Here is a 19449-nt window from a genome sequence, read left to right as displayed (position 1 = left end):
CTATTGCTTATATCCCACTCCATTCCTTAGATTCATTTTTCCTCTTGCTGGAGTTCATCCTTTTGTAGTTCTCTCAGGAAGAATCTGTAAGAGGTAAATTATATTAGTCTTTGTTCAAAATTTGTTTCATTCTCTCTTTTAAATAATAGCTTTGTATTGTATAATCTGAGGTTGAGTTTTTTCCTCAGCACTTAAAAATTGTATTCTGTTACCTCTTAGCATATATTATCAGTAATAAAAACATCTACAGTCAGCTTAATCATTGCTACTTTGCATAAAATCTTTAAAACAATTCCTAGTTAGATTCTATCACTTTGCACCTAGGGCCTATCCATGTGCACTTGTGTAATTCTTGCCCTGTACAAAGGAATACAGCTAAGCAAGTAAGTGGGGGTTGAAAACCAGGCCATGGGACGCTCACTCAAGTTACGAGATTAAAGAACAGCATCTGCCAGAGGGCACTATTTTCTATTTCACATAAACGTGTCATATAGGGTAGTGGTGATATTATAATGCATACAGAGTTGAATTAATTTTTACTAGCATATTTATTACTTGGGTCACTGTATGAGACTTTGTCTTCCTTCAATTCAGAAGAAATTCTCATTAATTCTTCAAATCTTGTCTCTTTTCCATTGTTACATTTCTTATTTGAATATGTATCAGGAATATGTTGGAACTTCTCGACCTATCTTCTGATCTGGGTCTTTAACTTGACTTTCATTGTTTTTTTTTTTTTTTTTTTTTTTTTTTTTTTTTTTGGTTTTTTTTTTTTTTTTTTTTTTTTTTTTTTTTTTTTTTTTTTTTTTTTTTGAGATGGAGTCTAGCTCTGTCGGCCAGGCTAGAGTGCAGTGGCACGATTTTGGCTGACTGCAACCTCTGCCTCCTAGGTTCAAGCAATTCTCCTGCCTCAGCCTCCCAAATAAGCTCTCAGTGTTTTGCTCTGTGTCTTGCTATTTATTATCTCTTTAGCTATGTTCACTTGTTAATTTTAAAATTACCATAATTTTCAATGCCAGGTTTCTAATTGGCTCCTTTTCTGCTAATCCTGTTGTTGAGTCTCCTTTGTCTGTTCGTACTTCATAATTCTCTTTTCTTTTTTAAAAACATTTCTGTATCTCTTTTAGAATTTTAAAAATATTTATTTTACAAATCTTTTTTGAAAGACTGCTTTAGCATTTGTATTTCTTTGGATAATTTACTTGATTATTGAGTTTATTGGCCCTATTTCATAAAATTTGGCTTTCATCTTCTTGATTTAGATTTTTTCCACTCTCCTGCCCATTACCATGGTAAAGTAGCATTTAGATACTTTAAATATATATTTTTAAATACTTTTTCCAGCATTGCTATCTTGAAGTTTTGAGGGAGGTGTTTATTCATGTATCAATTGGCAGTACCATTTTAATTAGAAGTTTCAAATACACATTTCTAATGTATTATTTGTTAAGCCAAGAAGTGGTCCTAAGATATGTTATAGGTTTGGCTTGCAACATTAGCATTCAGAACTTTGTTTTACAAGACGAGTTTTTCTAATTATACAGTCCAAAGAGTAGCAAACTATGACCTGTAGGCCTAATCCAACCTGCTAGCTGTTTTTTTCTTAAGGTCTATGAACTAAAAATTGTTTTTACATTTTTTAACGATTGCTTAAGAAATACAGAATAATATGCAACAAAGACAATTTTGACCCACGAAGCCTAAAATTTTACTGTTTGGCCCTCACAGAGAAAGTATGCTGATGCTTAACATACAGTTTATCTATAGATGCTACCCCAATTATTTTTATTTTCTGATTATTTTTGATAGACTTTAAAGATCAATTTTAGATTTGCAGTAAAACTGATAGGAAGGTGACAGGGACGGAGCAGAGAAATTCTAGGCAGAAAAGGGCAGATCCCTGGCAAAACCCCACCCTCAAGCCAAAAAGCCTGCAACCACAGCCCAAAGTGAGTATTTATATCCCTGTTTTCCTGCTTGAATGTTACCTCTTCCTAAAGCACTTAGAGCCCCTCCCTGCCCCATCCTGTGCCTCTAAAAACCCCAGACTCAGCTGGTAGATGAGATTACAGCTGGACGTTGGAGAGAAGCAGTTTGACTTCAGAGGGACAGCTTGACAGTTTAACTTCAAAGAAGAATCTGGCCAGAGACAGGCAGACTTCAGAGGAAGATTACCTACCCACCCCATAACCTTTTCAGCTCCCCTTCCTGCTGAGAGCCACTTTCATTGACAATAAAATCCCCTGTATTTACCATCCTTCAATTTGTTTGTGCCACCTCATTTTTCCTGGATACCAGACAAGAGCTTGGGAGCCATGAGTGCAAATATAAAAGGCTGTCACACTGGCCCTTTGTTCTTGCTGGTGGAGGGCAGCCACCTCACATAAAAAGGAAAAGGGCCTACTAAGCTTTTAACGCATAAGCCATCCATGGATGGCAGAGCTAAAATAGCACTGTAACACATGCCCTCTGGGGCTTCAAGAGTCACAGGCACCCCCACCTGGATGCTGCTGCAGGGCCTGCAAAGAGTTCACTCCTGCTGGTGCCTAAAAGCAGCTGACTGAATTCCATACTCGCTTACCTACTTGCTCCCTCCCCCAAGGGGTTGAGCGTGGTGAGCCAAGTAAATGGAGTTTGTTCCTGCCAGTTCCTAAAAGCACTTGCTCTGGTTCCTGCACTTGTTGGCTCACATGCTCCTTCCCATGAGGAGTTGAAAGTGGTAGGCTGAGTGAACAAGACACCCTGTCACAAGTCCCATGAAGGTGTCAGGGAAATATCCTGTTTCAAAGGTACTGAGACTTCACATGTATACCTAGCCCCACATGTGCATAGCCTCCCCGATTTCAACATCCCACACATGAGTGGTATATTCGTTACAACTGATGAGCCTACACTGACACATCATTATCACCCAAAGTCCATAGTTTACATTAGTATTTACTCTTGGTATGTACATTTTATGGGTGTGAACAAATGTATAATGACATATACCCACCATTAAACAGAGTAATTTCACTGCCCTGAAAATCCCCTGTGCTCTAACTATTCATCTGTCTCTCATGCCAACCCTGAAAATCACTGACCTTTTTGCTGTCTGCATTGTTTTGCCTTTTCCATAAGGTCACATAGCTAGAATCATACCTTATGTAGCCTTTGACGATTGGATTTTTCAATTTCGTAATATGCATTTTAAGTTTTCTCCACCTCCTTTCATGGCTTGATAGCTCATTTCTTTGTAGCAGTGAATAATATTCCATTATCTGGATATACCATAGTTTATTTACACATTCACCTGCTGAAGGATATCTTTGTTGCTTCCAAGTTTTGGCAATTATGAATAAAGCTGCTATAAACATCCATATGTGGGTTTTTGTGTGAACAGAAGCCTTTGATTCCCTTGGGTAAGTATCAAGAAGCACAAGTACTATATAATATAGGAAGACTATGTTTAGTTTCGTAAGAAGACAGTAAACTGTCTTCCAAAGCAGCTGTACCGTTTTGTATTCCCACTAGCAATGAATAAGAGATACTGTTGCTCCATATCCTTGTCAGCATTTGGTACTGTCAGCATTCCGGATTTTAACGATTTCAGTACTTGTGTAGTGGTATGTCATTGTTGCTTTAATTTGCATTTCCCTTATGATACATGATATGAAGAATCTTTTTAAATGCTTATTTGCCATCTGTATCTTCACTGGTGAAGTATCTGTTCAGATCTTTTGCCCATTTTTAAAAATTTGGTCATTTTCTTATTGCTGAGTTTTAAGTTCTTTGTATGTTTTGAATAACAGGCCTTTATCAGATGTGTCTTTTACAAATGTTTTTTCCAGTCTGTGGCTTCTCTTTGTCTTCTTCTGACAGTGTCATTTTCAGAGCAGAAATTTTTAATTTTAATGAAGTCCAGCTTATCAATTCTTTCTTTCATGGATCATGCCTTTAGTGTTGTACCTAAAAAGCCATCACTACACCCAAGGTCATAAAAGATTTGTCCTATGTCATCTCCTATAAGTTTTATACTTTTGTGTTAACATTTAGATGGGTGATTCATTTTCAGTTAATTTAGGTAAACCATATAAAGTCTGTGTCTAGATGCCTTTTTTTTGTATGTGAATGTCCAGCACCATTTGTTGAAAGACTATCTTCACTCCATTTTATTGTCTTTCCTCCTTGACTATATTTGCTTAGTTGACTGTATTTATATGGGTTTTTTTCCCCCCCTGGACTTTCTAGTATGTTCCATTGAAGTACTTGTCTACTTTTTGCAAATACTTGATTATCTTGATTACTGTAGATTTAACATCTTGAAGTTAGGGGGTGTCGGTCTTCCAACTTTGTTTTTCTTCGATATTGTGTTGGCTGTTGTGGATCTTTTGACTCTTTCATATGAACTTTAGATTTAGTTTGTTGATATCCACAAAATAACTTAGTAGGATTTTAATTGGGATTGCATTGAATCTCTGGATCAAATTGAATAATATATTGATGATATTGAGTTTTCCCATTCATGAACATGGAATATCTCTCCATTTATTTAGTTATTTGATTTCTTTCATCAAAGCTTTGTAGCGTTCCTCATACAAGTCTTATACATATTTTGATAAATTTATACCTAATTTTTTTGATGCTAATGTAAATGGTACTGCATTTTAAATTTCACATTCCACATGTTAATTGCTGGTATATAGGAAAGCAATAGACTTTTGTGTATTTACCTTATATCCTGCAACCTTGCTGTAATTGCTTATTAGTCCCAGGAAGGTTTTTAAAAATTTTTTCTACATAGATAATCATGTCATCTGTGAACAAAGACAGTATTGTTTCTGTCTTCTCAATCTCTATACTTTTTACTTCTTTTCTTATTGCATTAGCTAGAACATCCAGTGCAACAATGAAATGAAGTGGTAAGATGGGACATTCTTGCCTTGTTTCTGATCTTAGTGGGTAAGCTTTGAGTATGGTGGTAGCTGGGGGTTTTTGTATATATTCTCTATCAAATTTAGGAAGTTCCTCTCTATTACCAGTTTGCTGGGAGTGTTTATAATAAATGAGTAATGGATTTTATCAAATGATTTTTCTGTATCTATTGATAATTTCTAATTATTTTACTTAAAACAATCTTGAATGAAGCTCATAAATTTACCTTTACATAAGAACTTCGGATTCACATGGTCCAATGACAACATTGTAAGATGCCTCATAATGTTCATGGGTATACACAATGGTTTCAGGGATTACACTTTTGAGACCTACCAACCTACATTTTCCTGAAGTGTTAATAACTGATTCAAATCATTTGAGCATCCATAGCTGTCACTGATTGCAAAGCCATATGTTAATGTCAATTATCTTCTATGTTAGTCCAATGTAAATAACACACATATATTTCTCAGACAAAAAAAATGAGTAAATAATTTACTTTGTTTTTCATTGTTTCTCATGTTATCGAAATTCCAAACTGTTTTCATTTCTAATGTCGGACTGATGAGAGAAACAGAAAATCACTGATTAAAAAAAGTGAGTTATTAAATTAAAAACCTTTGGAAACCACAGAGAAGAGAATTCCAGTTGAAGTAAATTTACCAGATGAAAGCTAACACTCTTTTACATAAAATACATTGAGTTCTATATTATAATGTTTTAAGAAACCAAATACTCAGTTGTCCCTGAGGATAGTTTGGGTAACTGGCTAGTTCATTAAAATGCTTTAAATTCAATGTGGTAGAGACCTAGGATGTATTTATCTCTTAGACTTATCCTAGGTACTAAAAACTGCTGACACATTTTGGTCCAGACAGAAAATTTATATCTACTTTCTAACATAAATGTGCAAAAGGAGCTTCAAAAATTATTTACAGAACTATTTTCCAAATAATGTGGAGGCTACAGGTGATGTTCATTGAGTTAAAAGAAAACAATTGATTATTGCTATCTTGTCTCTTCCTAGAGGCAGGTGTCCAGGGACTAATCAATGCAGAAACACACAGTGAAAATTTAGATGTGCAGAGACAGTGACTCAAGGAGGGAATGCAAAAGAAGTGTCTGACTTGTAACACAATTTTATGTCTTGGGTTCTACCATGATTTATTCATTTAACTGTAGCAAGGAGACAACTGTTTTTCAAAGCCTGGAGACAAGCATGATCCCTTCCTGCCTTAGAGTGTTAGTCCACAAACAAGCTCAAAGGGTCTGTGTCACCGAGTACAAGGAATGTGTTTCACAATGAAGAAAAGTAACTCTTTTTTGTTATTCTTTATCTAGCTACTGGTTTCTTACTCCAAGCTTACTATAAAGCAAATTTTCTGCTTTAAATTCACCCTTTAGAAATTTTCTTATTATTCACTGTGGCATAAAAGATAAAAGTGATCATGGCTTCTATCCTGAGCCTTGGATCCTGGTTATAGCTGACAAGTCTATATTCTAGTAGGAATAAAATCTTAAATGATTGCTATCTTGCTGGTTTCCTATACAATACAAACACAAACTGTGAACCAAGTCCTTTTGACAAATGAAAATATTTCGTTAAGTCTATTCAAGTTACATTCTTCGCAAAGCAGAACATTCCTGTCACCAAGTCAGTACACTCCTCCTCCTTCCTAAGCCCATGGTTATGTGGAGGTGACAAGTAAACAATTCCTCTGATCTTGGTTCCAAATAAATAATACCAGACCATATTACTCATTTGGAACCAATGATATTACCTGTTTCTTGTTACCAAAACCTCCTAAGTATAATCTAAAAGTTACTCATTGATGGCTTTACTGAATTACTCCTTTCGATTAACACTGAGGTTGCTTTTAAAATTTCCCTCAGGGAAGGTTGCTTTTTGTTGTTTGTTTTATTAAGGTATTGGATGACTGAAAGGCACTTGGGTTGTAGTTCCATCTTGGCCAAATTGTAACTATTGATTATGGTCCCATTAATCCATTTTCATTGTTTCATTCTTTGAAAGAAGGTGTCTGAGTCATATGAGGAACCCAAAAGAACACACCAATGTACACAGGAAGAAACCTCAGGAATTCTGGGGAGTCCTCCACCCCTTCTTCAAGCGCCAGTGCTACTAGAATCTACCCTTACCTTTGCTAACTTTTTCCTCCTTAATCAATTTTCAATACTTAGATATTTCCTCGGAGGCTTTGAAATGCGCATGCTTTAATTGAGTGTTTGCTTAGTACCAAGAATGTAATAATCAATCCGGTAGAGCAGAATTTGGCTTCATTACCAGGTGTTCATTATTTCTGCTTTTTTTAAAACCAAAAAAATTATCATCTAAGTCATGGGTGGACAAACTATAGCCCACAAGCCAAATCAAGCCCATAATCTACATGTGTAAACAAAGTTTTATTGGAGCGTAACCACGCTCATTCTCTAAACGTCGTCTGTGGCTATCTTCATGCTACAATGACAGATCTGAGTAATTTCAACAGACTGTATGGCATACAAAGCTTAAAATATTTACTAATTACCCTTTTAAGGAAAAGTTTGCTGACCCCTGGTCTAGAATCCTGACATTATGTATTTAGGACTTTCTCTTGCTGCCTGTGTGATGTTTCCATGGCTCAGCGTTCTCATCTATAAATCGGGGCTAGAACTAGAACCTGTCTCCTAGGGTTCTTGTGAGAATGAAATCAGATAATGTATGTGAAGCACTTAGCTCAGGGCTGGGTAAACACTCAGTAAATGTTAGTGTTGTGGGGACCTGATGTCTCGTTTGAAGCTATCTATTTAAACTCTTGTGAAGCAGTAAAGAGAACAAGGGCGTTGGACTTGGGTTCAATTCATATAGGAGGGTTACTACTTGTGCTATCTTAAGCAAATTGTTCAACTTTTCCTTTCTTCTCCCTATAACAGGAATAATGAAAGCTATCATGGAGACAAAGAGAAATCCTTAAAACTTTCAAAGACAACAAGACCAATAGCAATAATAAGACAAATTGCATGCAATGGACTGAAGATCATCTTAGCCATTGTTGGGAATGAAAAAGAAAGAAAAAAATGCTTTCAATATTCTGAAGGAAATAGATTTTTTACGAGAATTCTCTACTTAGCCAAACTATCAAATAAATGTGAGGGTAAAATAAAGACATTTCAGGAATGTAAATTATAAAATCACAAAAACAAAACAAAAACCTCTCATAAACTCTTTCTTGACAATTTACTGGAGGATATACTGAATTGAAAAAAAAAAAGAAGAAGACACTGAATAAGAAAAAAAAGAAGAAGAAACCAAGGAAGAGGGAAATGTGTTATCTGGAGGGATCTGGGAAGAAGATGGGAACTGAAGTGTAGATTTTATAGATTTTTAAATCTCTTTGAATTCCCCATATAGAAAGAGTAAATAGAATAAATTAAACAAAAACTCATGGGCAATATCTTTAACAAAACTTTGTGATAGTGTATGCCCCAATCATCTGAAATATGAGTTCAGGGAAAGAATCACTGGAACAGCAAGACCTGAATATTATCAATTATGGAGATGAAGGAATTTCTAATGGCCTTGAGAGCTACAGGACCAAAACTTTGATCAATTTTCTATTGGTTTCGTGGTCTCAAATTAGTTTGTAATCTCTTCTTGTCCCTCCTTTTCTTTCCCCCAGCATCTAATTTAAAGGGATATCCATTTATTCCCAGCAGTACTCCAAAGGCAATTCTCCTGCTCTTATTAATTGCATTATATCTATATTGTTAGAAGATAAGGCTTTACACATGCTACTACAAAAACATTCACATAATTTATCATCTAAATCAGAAAAGTTTTGAGGGTGAAAGACGCCACTATTAATTAGGCCAAGACAAGACCTATAATCTGGACTCTAATGGCAAATTGGATATATGATCATCTCATTTATAAAAGTCACTTAGTCGTACTACTACTAAAGGTAAATACATATTTCATGTTTATCACCTGTCCTTACACAGATGTCCCTGCAGTCATTTTGGTCTTCTGAAATCCAATGTCTAGTAGCTTTTGCACAAAGAGTTCATGAAAGCAATTTTTTTAACTTTATACTTGAAGTTCAGGCAGACTGAAGAAAACGTGATTCATATTTTCTTTTATTAAAAACTTTTATGATAGCTTTATTGATATATAATTAATTCACTCATTTAAATTACACAATTAATTAGTTTTTAGTACATTCACAAGATGGTTTAACCATCGCCACAATTTTAGAACATTTTCATTACCACTGAAAGAAACTCTACCCCTATTAGCATCACTACACATTCCCAGCCAACACCTGGGCAACCACTAATTTACTTTATCTGTATAGATTTGCCTATCATCGGCATGCCACACAAAGGGAATTATGCACCATGCAACCCTTTGGACTAGGTGCTTTCACTTAACACAATGTTTTCTAGGGTTAGCAGCACTACTGTATGTATCAATCGGTAAGTGACTTCCTTTATGGCCAAAAAATATTTCATTATAGATTGAGAATAAAGTAAACCAGATTACTATTTGAATGAAAATAAGAGCTGACAAAAAATTTTTAAGTGTTTTCACCACATGTTTCTTCTTCATTGGCATTATGACTTAGTTATTAAGTATAAGATATACACAACATATATTTAATAAATTTAATAAGTATATGCTCATATAACAAAATGTATATTATAATAGTATAAACTGTTATTATACTTTAACATAAAAGAAATATTTTAATACTTATTTTAATATAAATTTTAATTGAATTAAAATATAGGGTAATTCATGAAACCAACCACAAGGAGTTACTAACATGGAGTAGTAGTGAGCCCAAATAAAAGTCTGAACATTTCTACAAGTAGGAACGATAGACATAAGGTATATGCAACATTTTTCTGTCTATATAGAAAATAACACTCTCATTAAAGTCATCTTTTAATGTGTCAATTACTGTAACACCTTTTAAACTTTTAGATTCAGGGCACATGCACAGGTTTGTTATATAGGTAAACTCCTGCCATGTGTTTTGGTAGATGGATTATTTCGTCACCCAGGTATAACCCTAGTACCCAACAGTTATCTTTTTTATCTTCTTCCTCCTCCCATCCTCCACCCTCAGGTAGATCCTAGAGTTTGTTGTTCCCTCTTTGTGTCCATGAATCCTCATCAATCAGCTCCCACTATTGAGAACATGTGGTGTTTGGTTTTCTGCTTCTGTGTTAGTTTGCTGAGAATAATGGCCTCCAGCCCCATCCATGTTTCTGCAAAGGTCATGATCTCATTCTTTTTTATGGCTGCATAGTATTCCCTGGTGTATATGTACCACATTTTCTTTATCCAGTCCACCATTAGTGGGCATTTAGGTTGGTTCCATGTCTTTGCTATTGTAATTATGCTGCAGTGAACATACTTGTGCATGTGATTTTATGACAGAGCAATTTATATTCCTTTGAGTATATATTCAGTAATGGGATTGACCAATGGTATTTCTGTTTTTATCTCGCTGAGAAATCACCACACTACTTTCCACAATGGTTGAGCTAATTTATACTCCCAACAGTAAATAAGTGTTCACTTCTCTCCACAACCTTGAAATCATCTGTTTTTTTTTTTTTTAACTTTTTAATAATGCCATTCTGACTGATGTGAAATGGTATGTCATTGTTTTGATTTGCATTTCTCTAATGGTCAGTGATATTGAGCTTTTTTTATAGGCTTGTGGTCCACACATATGTCTGTTGAAATGTGTCTGTTCTGTAACATTTTAAACATTCCAGTTTTGCCAGAGCAAAGGGCCCTCACATTCAGTGAACAAAGCTATGAGCTGCTAGGTTTCTAGGTAAGAAATAGTTTAAACCCTATATTAGTATATAGTCAAGTATATACTAATAAAATAGTGAACATTTTATTTCTAATAATTGAGGCATAAATTATTCACCTCTTTGTGCTTCCTATCATCATTAATAACTACAATTTGGCTTGATAAGTATTTAGATGCTTCTCAAATTTAAATTTAAAATTACTATAGCATTTATAGATTAATTTTACACTTTGCTTTTATACATAGCAAAATTCACTCACGTATAATTATAATGCAATATACATGAAAAGAAATATTTTTCTGTGATTATTACTTATGTCAAGGTTGGCTTGCCATAAAGACTACTTTTACAAGTTTGTATATACAGTGAATTCTCATTATTTGCAGTAGCCATATTTTATAAAGTCTCCATAAATGCTGAATTCATGAATACTTCTAGGGGAAATATAGGGTTAGGTTCCTACCAGCCTCCAGTAGCAACATTTTCCTTGACAGATCAATACATATCATGCATTACGTGTGTTTCTGCTTAAAGACTCTTTATTTAACATATATTATTGATTCATTAACATTATACTCAGGAAAATAGCACTAGAACTCATGCCTGAATGAAGCTTATCCAACACCATATTTTCTCCATAAGGCATATCACAGCCCTCTAGCCCTTAGGAACACTAGGCTTGGGAGCCAGTTTAGATAGCAAAATCACCAACAAAAAGCACAAAAATGCAAAAACTGTGCTACTAACCATCCTGTGAAAAGACTACTTGTTTACAGTATAAAAGCTGAAAAAAGAAGCAAAACCTTACCTTGTTTGACCCCAGCTAGGAACTTGCACATGAGGCAACTCAAATTTTTTGCTGCTCTCCACCTGTCTATGAACAATAATGAAAGCACTGAAAAAAATGATTTTAGGATCATAAAAATTTTAGTGAGTAGGTGAATTCACAAATAAGGAATCTGTGAATAACAAGGATTGAATGTATTTAAATTGGAGAATGAGTCCACATGAGAACAGAAATTAGATGTGACATTTCATATTTCAGCAATACGCATCTGGGTTTATAGGGAAATCTTGTAATTTTAGGAGAAAGAAAGCTGAACAGAGATTTTAGCAGTTAGCTTTTTTGGAATCCTGGATATAAAGTTTCTATATTTGACTTGATAAGTATAATGTCTTCATACAATTATAATGTCAAGACTTTTTATAAACCCACATCCTCATTCCTCAGGAATTTCTGCCATCGATCCTATAATTTTTTCCAGTTTTCTTAGGTTTAATTACATGTGTCCTGTTGATAAACATGAAATACAACAGCAGTCCACAAACCTACTGAAGTCAGGTGCCAACTTTTTGGTTTATATCCAAATTTTAATTTCCTGGAGAAAGGGTCCATGGATTTCACAATATTTTCAAAGAAGCTCAAAACCAATGAAAATGCCTTAGAAAGGAGATGAAGAGTAAGAAGAAAAGGAAATGGAATTCAAAGGAATAGTGACATTTAAGGAGTCAGCAGAGTAAGGGGAACTAGTAAAGGAGACATGAGGAGGAAGCAAATCGATGATGGCCCTGAAGACAAGGGAGCAGGACAGTCTTAAAAGGCAGAAATTAAAAATTAACCAGGTGTGGTGGTGCATGCCTGTAGTCAGCTACTCGGGAGACTGAGGCAGGAGGATCCCTTGAGCCCAGTAGTGTGAGGCTGCAGTGAGCCAGGATTGTGCCACTGCACTCCAGCCTGGGCAATAGAGTGCGACCCTGTCTCAAAAAAAAAAAAAAAAAAAAAAAGGCAGAAGTCACCAATAGTGTATCAAGAGCAGCAAAAATCTAAGAAAAATAAAGAGTGAATGTGATCATGGAGGACTCAGATGAGAGCAGTACTAGTGGAGCAGTGAGAGTAGAAGCCAGTTTTCAAAACTGAAATAATGACTGGGAGAGACTGTGAAGGAAAGACAGAGAAGATAGTAGTTGAGAGAAGATGTTGTTGAGAGGTCATGTAAGTCTCCTGAGGATAAGGAGCCAGTGGATGAGGAAAGGTTGGTGACAGAGCTAGACAAAAATACACATCAAGCATCGACTCTGAGTCAGGGGCCCTGCAGCGTATTAAGTGGAACAGTTTTGAGCACACAAACAAGATGCTTACCCTTGTGGATTTTTTTAGGCTGAGGACTGGTTTGTAAAGCCTCCTTTTTATTAGAACCATACACCTGAGCTTCACTCCAGAGATTCTGATTTCATTAGCCAAAGGTGGGCTCTCAGTGTCAGCTTCGTATGAAAGCATCCCAGGTTATTCTAATGTGCAGCCTGAGTTGAAATCGACTGTTCTAAAGACAGATGGGTTGATGAATACACTGCAGAACCAAGTAGCCAGTCTGGTTCACCACCCTCATCCCTTTAAACAGGAATTAAAGATGTCAGCATTAGCATAGAGTGGAGGGAAAGTTGGAGTTTAACAGAATCACCCCACATAGTGGCCTCTATTCCCTCTGTGAAGTTAAAAATAAAATCAACTAGGCTGAGGCAGAAGAATGGCGTGAACCCGGGAGGCGGAGCTTGTGGTGAGCCACGATCATACCACTGCACTCCAGTCTGGGTGACAGAGCGAGACTCTGTCTCAAAAAATAAAATAAAATAAAATAAAATCATCTGCTGAGAGTGAGAAATAGAGGGAAACAGGCAAGGGATGAGAGTGTGGACTGATTACCACTAAGAGCAGTGGACTGATTACCACTAAAAGTTGCCACAATTACACCCAGTTCAATTTGAAGATCCAGATGAAGTTAGAAATCTTGAATTTGTAGAGGCACTGATTTGTACATATGCTTGACTTTCTGTCGTATGAGAGAAATGTGTATGTTTTAGCTTACCAACATAATTGTGGATTCATTCTTGTGTTTTAATCCTTGAGCTCATGGTAATGCTAATATGCAGAGACTCAACACCTAGCATAAAAATATCTAGAACCCAGTGCCAGTCACAACCTACCTACTGTGTTCCCACTGTGGTATTTAGTTCTGAAGTGCACTGCCATGACAGCTTCTGAGCTTTACACATATTTAAGTCACTGTGACAGAGATGGGACTTTTAGTTCATTGACTGAATTTGCTATCACTCTAATTCTCTGTGATAAGACATCCCTACTCTGTGTCAACATGCCTCTCAGCATGTAAAGAGCTGGGCAACTTTGGTGTATTGGGTATTACTGGAGAGATGAATATCATTTAAGAAAGAGTCTATTGTTTTCTTTCATAAAACTGCCCTCAAGAGGTGCATGTAAGTTAACTTAATGTTCCTGAAAGTAATTCTGAGACAGACACAATGTATCAGAAATGGTCTCAATTGCCTTTATTTCAAGGACAAGAAAAAAATTCCTATGATGATTTAAAAGGAAGAATGGAAGGCAATAATTTGCTCAAATAAGATCTATAATAAAAATGCTCAAGATGCTGAAAATCAAGTTACACACATCTACTAAAAAATTTACAGGTCTTTCCGCAAAGATCATGTAATATACTAGGTACGGGTATTAAAAGTTAGCCAACCATGCATGGACAAAGAAAATACATGTGCGTGATGACCAGAACAATCACATTTCCTCAGTGATACACCATTTTCTATTCTTCTTTTCACAAATGATGAGATTGCATCTCAGAAGGGTAAGATTTTGTCCAAGGCACAGTTTACTCATCAACAAAATTGCACTGGGCACCTATTTAGTCTAGAGACACTGTCAGGGGAGAAGAAAATGAACATGAAGTTCTCTATATGCTCAGAGAGCAGTTATTGTGAGAAGGTACTTGACAGTCCAGTGTTCTAATACACCCCAAAACAACAACTAGTTGTTAGCGAGTTCGTCACAAAGACACTTCCCTCAGCTCCCATCAATAACCGCTTCAGAGATATGATCCACTGTAGATGCACACTACATACATGTTGAATAAAGGAAAGAGTCTGTAAAAAGAAAGAGTGTTGTAAATATACACTAAGTCCTTTTTAGGGGGCACAGAATAGGGAATTCTACATCTGAGAAATATGGAAGAAAAGGCTCAACATGAGAAAGAGGAAATATGATTTTGCAGGCTAGTCAATCGACTAGCTTGGCTGGGGAGGAGAGACTTTTGTTGAGAAGTAACACAAGGTGCACCTGAAAACCCAGAGTGGGGCTAGACCTTTGTAAATACTTGAGTCTGAGACTAGAACCATTTTACTCTACTCCATGGACAAAAAAAGAGAAGTACTAGGGTATTCCACAGGCATAAACCATGATGAGAGGGGTATTTCAGGAAGGCTGCTCTGGCTGTGTGGAGGATGAACTAGAGTCAGGGGAGAAAGAAAAGGAGACCAGTAAAGGCGACACCACCGCAGTGTTGGTGAGCTATTCTGAGAGTCTGGAAAGGCTAACGAAAGTGATCATGGGAAGAGAAAAGAGGTATTTGAGAGAAATTCACAGGGAAAAAAAAAAATGACCTGGATTTGGTGCTGAAAAAATATGAGGAGAAAGAGAAATAAAGGAAAAGGAGGATTTGGAGATGCAGAGTTGAGATAGTGAGAGAAGGTGATGTCACTAACAGAAATCATGGGTTCAAGAGCTTCTACTGGAGGAATTTGGGATACATGGAATTTAGGTGCCTCTTAACTGGCAAATAGAAACACTCTGAGATGGGGCTGGAGATTAGGAACTAATACCAGAAGAAGGAAATGTTTAAGAACTCTAGATACTATGTGGGAATTCGTGTATTTGAAAATGATAGCTGAAGTCACAGAAACAGGTAGCTTGGTTGGCCAGGCTAGCAAATATATAAAGAATATTCCTATTTCAGATTGCATTTAAGTAGTCTTTTAGACACATTTTACTTTGCAAAACAAAATAAAACAAACAACCAAATTTAAAAAACACACACACATACACAATCAAAGATGGGAAAAATAAAATCCAACTAACTAGCATTTATAACTACATCAATCTTTTAACTAACTAGCATTTATAACTACACCAATATTTTAACTAACTAGCATTTATAACTACACCAATATTTTAACTAACTAGCATTTATAACTACATCAATATTTTTGAACTTTGGACTCGAAGTCTTCCTTTGAATGGAGTGTAAAGAACACCTAGAGTAGCAAACTATTATTTGGTCCCATTTAGCACAATAACTATCCTATTTTAAAAGTAACAGGATAAGTCTGTCCTTTTCATACCCTCTACCATCTATTCTATTCTTTTAAAAGAAATGACTTAAGTCATTTAAAAAAAGATTTCATCACTTATGGGTTTTAATATGCTAAACGCAGCAGAGTCTGAACATTTTAAGTCAGTAAAATATTGAGAAAGAAGTATGGTTTGCAAAATAAAGATGTAGCCTTTAGCGAAAACGTATTTAATTATTCACTGCATTTGGGTTTAAATAAGCTCCCAAAGGCCCGTTTTTTTGGTTTTCTTCTGGGGGGAAAAAAGTCTTCTGAAAGCTCTTTATACTAGTGACATGTTCTGCTTAATATTTCATTTACATTTGTCCTATTTCTGTTGTTTTGCTCTTCTATACCACCTACAGTGACAAAAGTCCATTCTTTTTAATTCACACTTCTATTCTGTTTTATAGGTTATTTAATACTGCATAATAAGGCAATTAGACCACAACCCAGTGCACTCTAAGTGGCATGGGAATGATCCAAAAAAGACAAAATAAACTTAATGCAACATAAAAATGACTAGGCAGCATATTAAAAAATCAGATTACTGATAAATACTTTAGTGCCATTAGAATCCAATGTAAAGTAGCAAACTTAATATCCTCAGCGTCTTTCACACTGTGTGATTTTACCAGACTATTCACAAATGCATTTGAAAATATTTTGTATAAGGTGAAACCTCAACTTTAAATGTATGTCCTATTAGATGTTTGTGTTGCACAGCAACTAGAATTTAGTCAATTCTGCCTATGCACAAAGACAGACAGTGTTTGACCAAAACACAGGAATGACCTATTGAATTAGAAGAAAAGACAAAGAAAACTGAAGATTCCTCCTAATGCTTTTGCCTTCATTTAAGCTTGCTTCTTACATTCATTTAGCTGGCTGAATAGATGCTATGTCTTCTTAGTTCTCCTCATTATTCAAACATTCAGCATACTGTTTGAAAAGGGAGTCTCTTATGCTATAATGTCTTGATGTGACCACTACTAAGTTTTGGAAATTGTATTAATAAGGATATGGCATATTATGCTATGGTAACACATTGACCCCCAAATCTCAGTGGACTAACAAAACAAAGTATATTTTTCTGAAATTACATGTCTAAAACTGGTCAGGCCAACTTAAATCTCTACCCCACAAAGCCACATGGGTTTTTAGAGGCTCCACCATAACAGTGGTGTCACCATAATGTGACATGGCCATTTCCCAAAAATAAAAGTGGCTACTGAGTATGCTATGTCAAGAAAGGTGAAACATGAAGAACTTTCATACTCATTTCACTACTATTTGTTTGTCATGGGAGTCTAGGCAATCCAGGAAGAGGAAAACAAGTGGTGACCACCAAGTACTGTGTTTAGATCAGAAGAAGTTACTTCTAGGAGGTAGCGTTGTGAGCTAAAAAGACCTCTCAACTTCAAGGCAAAAGATCTGATTTTGGACAAGTCACTTGGCTTTTCTGGGTCTGAATATGCAAAATGAGAAATTTATTTATTTATTTTTTTAGTGAGGTTGCTAAACATTCTAGTCAGTAGCTGGAAAAGTGAATTTCCTGTAGAATGACAGGAATTACATAGAAACAAGCAATTTTATTTTCCTTAAATGTAGCATTAATTTTAATGTGTACATACATAAACAGTGCAATTTTAAAACCTTGAAGGTGACATGCATATTTTAAGGTGCAGTTGGGATGGGGGAGGATGTTAGCATCTCTGATTTTCCTTACCATTTTTTTTCTAGTTCTTTATGCAAAAGCACTGAGTTAGGAAACTTCATCTAGAATGCTAAAGTTAAAGGTGAACTTCCTGAAGTCTGCACTTCTACGTATCACAAACAAAATGGAAATGACTTTCTAGAGCAGTTTGGTAGGCACTAGAGTAATATAGCTGAGCTTTTAGGCTCGAAGTGAATGAAATCAGGGATTCATTTTCTGAAAAACTAAAGGTGATCATGTTTGTCACTGTGTGCTCTATCTATGTTTCACAGTTGCTACCCATGTGATCCCTTCCACCAGTCTTTTTATTCAGTATAGTTTCTGAATAGATGCTGTTCACTGGAGTTACATATAACTAGGGTGTGGTGAGGTAAGAAGGAAGCACTGGGAAAATCACTCTTCCTTGAAGTCTGTTCTTATGGCCTTTTATCTGCCATTGAGGCAGACGTAGCTGGTGCAGAATGTCAGATGCTGTCATCACTTATAGGCCCATGGATGTGGTCCACCTTTGCTTCTTCCACAATACCTTTCTCAAGCCTTCCTGGCCTTGCAGCAGAACTTCTAGAACTTCTGAACTTCAGTTCAGTGGGTCCTTGACTCAAAGGTCAGGATGAGATGGGATGTGGCAGAGTGACAAGACACAAAGGGAAGATATGGTACCAATTGGCCTCAGAGCAGGATACATTTGTATTTGCACTGATGAAAATTCAAATTCCCAAAGTAAATCTAAAAAAATGAAGATTTTCTTCGAGTGAAACGAGAAATTTAGATGAGATTGTGGGCATCCCACGAGGAACATCAGGACATTAGAATCTTGTCCTGTCACAGTGGACTTTAAATGGTGACTTTCAATGTGTTGTAAGAATTGAATTGCCATAATCAGCAAAAGAGACATAATATTAAAATAAAGTTAGATATTTAATATTAGAGATCTAATAGTAAAACAGAATTAAATCCAAAAGAGCCAAAAAATAAAATAAAATAAAACTTTTCAAACTTTCCTCCATCCTCTATTCACTGCTCCAGACACCTTTCACTAGCAAAATAACCTTGAATGGCAGGGCAAATGTGTAATGGCTTTCCTTCACAGCCAAAACCGGAATTCCTTTGTTAAATAAGGATGATTCTAGAGTTTGGACCCAGTTAGAGCTCTCTGAAAATAAATAGGAAAGGTAAATAATGTCTCTTTCTTGTTTGATATACAACATCTGATATTTGTGCTTTAATATTAGGCATGAAGCGCTATATGGTATTTAACAAAACTAGGATTCTTCGATGTTTTGGGGTCAAAACTGAACATCATGAAATACCAATAATTCACAGAGACAAGGTAATTTTATAGAACTCTCATGATTAAAAGGAATAGGGGCACCACTAGACTTTTTCTTGGTTAAGTTTCTACCCCTAATTGCCATGCCTACTGCCATTATGTGGATATAGGTAAAGTCTTATGTTGAAAATGATTAAAATTAAAACCGGACATGGTGGCTCATGCCTGTAATCCCAGAACTGTGGGAGGCTGAGGTGAGTGGGTCGCCTGAGGTCAGGAGTTCGAGACCAGCCTGGCCAACATGGTGAAATCCTGTCTCTACTAAAAGAAATACAAAAATCAGCCAAGCCTGGTGGCGGGTGTCTATAATCCCAGCTACTCAGGAGGCTGAGGCAGGAGACTTGCTTGAATCCAGGAAGCAGAGGTTGCAGTGAGCCAAGATTGTGCCATTGCACTCCATCCAGCCTGGGTGACAGAGTGAGACTCTGTCAAAAAAAAAAAAAAGAAAGAAAGAAAGGAAAAG

At 36.1% G+C, this 19449-nt stretch overlaps 1 protein-coding gene across 3 annotated transcripts in view; it reads right to left on the bottom strand.

Moving 5' to 3' along the window:
- Positions 1–19449, bottom strand: part of KCNN2 (potassium calcium-activated channel subfamily N member 2) — a 447618-nt gene that overhangs the window by 282192 nt on the left and 145977 nt on the right. Inside the window, exon 1 of one of the 3 annotated variants that reach the window (XM_017895038.1) lies at positions 11558–11594. The exons of the other annotated variants lie outside the window; for them this stretch is intronic. The gene's annotated coding sequence lies outside the window, so the exon portion shown is untranslated. Of the gene's footprint in view, positions 1–11557; positions 11595–19449 lie in introns of those variants that run through there. 3 annotated transcript variants of the gene reach the window in all.

The sequence above is a fragment of the Rhinopithecus bieti genome, unplaced genomic scaffold (genome assembly GCF_001698545.2).
Source record: "Rhinopithecus bieti isolate Rb0 unplaced genomic scaffold, ASM169854v2 scaffold_25764, whole genome shotgun sequence".
Lineage (NCBI taxonomy): Eukaryota > Metazoa > Chordata > Mammalia > Primates > Cercopithecidae > Rhinopithecus > Rhinopithecus bieti.
Note: the sequence above shows the minus strand (reverse complement) of the source record. Positions and strands in the feature narration are given on the sequence as shown.